This window comes from Notolepis coatsorum (genome assembly GCF_963971535.1).
Source record: "Notolepis coatsorum genome assembly, chromosome: 2".
NCBI classification, from domain to species: domain Eukaryota; kingdom Metazoa; phylum Chordata; class Actinopteri; order Aulopiformes; family Paralepididae; genus Notolepis; species Notolepis coatsorum.
This window is the reverse complement of record NC_140166.1, coordinates 214,245,413-214,248,517: the sequence shown is the minus strand read 5'-3', so window position 1 is coordinate 214,248,517 and position 3,105 is coordinate 214,245,413.

Here is a 3,105-nt window from a genome sequence, read left to right as displayed (position 1 = left end):
GTGAGATTGCACCCGAGGAGCCCCAGAGCCGACGAGCGAGTGGACCTGTATACCGGATTATTCTACCGACGACAGCCCGCCTTCCCAGGCACGGATTATGCTTTGTATACGTTGATTATTCCATGGATAAAGACCCCCGACACTGCCGTGTGTTGGAACCCCCCCCCCTGGAGAGGACGCAAGGTGAGGAGACGCTCTGCAAGACGAGGTCGCTTCACGTCTCTCCTCCGTGGACCGGAGGACGCCGGCCCACAAAGAGTCCATCTGCTTTCATCTGTGGTCCAAGGATCGCCGGCGCATTGAACGGCACTACAGTGGGTTCACCTGGGATACCCTTGGCCGGATGAGGCAGCCGGACTCTACCCCCCCCCCCCTTCCTACTCCTGTCGGCTTACAAGCGACCGGATTAACCCCCCCCTAGTGTATCCAGTCTATAATCATTAAAGTATCATTGCCGTTATTCCTTAACTATTCCAGGTCGTATATGTACCACCTGCGCCTTCAGAGATTGGACATTCTCTATTGATATACCGACGAATACTCTTGCCATAAAAGTGCATACTAATTCCCATTCATAAATGTGATTGATTTGATTAAGTGCTTGCTCTACACACCATCGCTGTGTAGAAATAAAGACCTATTTCTAATTCGTACATTTGTGTTGGATCCGTTTCATCTACGTGACAGTGTTCATCATAATATATTTATGCCGAGTACTGGGTGGCCGAATATTAAGTACAAAGGTAGTGGTAGTAAGTATCATATCTAGTAATACAGTCAGGGAATTGTACCCCTCAGTTACAATTGGTCCTTCGAGCCGGATGGTAATTAGTGTAATATTAATATAGTGTTATTAATATTGAAATGGCCTATGATGAACACTCCACGAAACGATCCTCCTAACCAACGCCCGCAGCGCGAACGACGGCTCCCTCAGTACTTAGAGGCTTACGCTGTCAGTCAACAACCTAGTCTTCTACTAACAGTAAACGCGGTAAAACTAGAAAGTAAAAGTATGTCTAACCCCAACGCCCAGACTACCCCGACCATAGAGGCCCCTACGGGTTCTAATGTAACTGACCAAGTTCACGGTGGGGACCAGTGGGAACCAGACATGACTTCACACCCCGCCAGTACTGAAGAAGTAGTCCCCGATGAGTCCCGGGAGGAATACAACGCTACCGAGACAGAACTCGGCACGGAAGAAGACGGGGAGAGCACCGTGGAGATAGAGCTCCAAGGCTCCGCAAGGAGTACCCCGAGGGAAGGCTCCCCTATACAACCGCCTTCTCCCAGCGAGGCAGAGAGGACCCTACAGCAGGCCTTCCTCATCAGCCTGAACGCCGCTGCTGAACGCGACCGACTGCAGATCCAGCAGCGGAGCGAAGAAGAGCATATACGTCTAGAAATAAGACGCATTCAGAGGGAAGAGAATGTGGCCCGAGACCGAGCAGACAGCCAGCGAGCAGCTGCTGGTGCTCTACGGGACGCAGAGCGCGACAGACAGCAAGCGCAACTAATAGAACAGCTGATCAGACGGACAACACCCTCTCCCTCCGCCAGAGGCTCCAGGAACTCGTCTAGACACACCTCCAGGGCGGCATCCCCTAGCCGAGTAAACAACCCTGAACTTGACCAACAGACGAGGTCTATACCCCCCACAGACCACCTCCCCCCACCGGTCCAAGCGAGACCTAGCAACCGGGAAGGAGCAGCATATCCTGTGGAGAGGCTAAACCAGAGACTACAAGCACTGGATGACCTAACTGAAGACGAAGAGGAAGAGGAGGAGAACCACGCCCGACGACAGCACAGTACTCTACCGGACCAGGAGGTCCGGTACAGCCCAGGCTATACTCCCGCGGAGCTGCGCTACAGACCCCCGACTCTATACAAGGGTGAGCACGACGCACGACCCGCACCGAGGAACAGCACCTGGACAAGCGGGCCATGGTACACTGCCGGTACCAGCCCATACCAAGGAGCGGGAGGAGACTCGCCTAGGAGGCCTCTCCCCCAACGCTCGCCGATGTATCCACAGTCAGCGTCATACATTGGCACGCCTATGGTACCCGACTTCACCCAAGAGAACCGGGCCCAGTATACAGAACTCCGCATGTGTCTGGAGACCATGTTGGTGGATGTATTGGATGAACGCCACAAATACGCCATCCTACTGAAGCACTTAAAGGTACCCCGCGCACATAATATAGCGCTCGCCTACGCGACTTCCACCACCCCATACACAGCAGCGCTGGTAGCATTGGACCAGAGGTATGGGCGCATATGGGATTACGTGATCCAGGAGATCCGACACATCGACCGCTTACCCCCAGCAATAGACAATCGAGCACTGGACGACCTGTCCATCAGAGTGCAGTCCCTGGTAGGGATGTTGGGAGCGCAGAGAGAGAAGGGGAGGCATGAACTTTACGCCAACTCAAATGTGGAAAGGATCTTGGAGAAGCTGCCGCCCGCTCGACAGGAGCGTTTTAGGCGGCAGAGAGACCACCGAGACCCGAATGGCCCCGAACCGAACCTCCTCGATCTAGCAGACTTCCTGGCGAGAGAAGTCAGCAGCCTACGGCTAGATACATTCGGACGGAGCACCCCTGGCTCCAGAGAAGGAACCAGACGACTAAATGATAGAAGAAGATCGGTGACTGTGATGCACCAATCGGAGTCAGTACCGAGCAGCAGGAGCCACAGTACCCCCTCCAGAACGGAGAAGTGGAAGATAGTGTGCCCCTACTGTGAGAAAGAACACTGGCTAGCGCAATGTGACTCCTTCCCCAAGCTGAACGCGGAGGAAGCAAGTCAATGGATAAAGTCCAACAAGCGCTGTTTTCGCTGTGCGCGCTCACACATGGCAGCCGAATGCCGCTTAAAGAAAAGGTGCACCAAGTGCGATGGAGCCCATCTGGACATACTTCACGACAGTAACAGACGGCGCCCTTCACCCGCACCATCCAGCAGCAAAGCGAGCGTCATGTACATCGATCCCGCCAGCAGCAGTGGAGCCCGAGTACTCCTAAAAGTAGTGCGTGTGACACTAAGCTACCAGAATAAAGTCCTGGACACTTACGCCGTCCTCGATGACGGGTC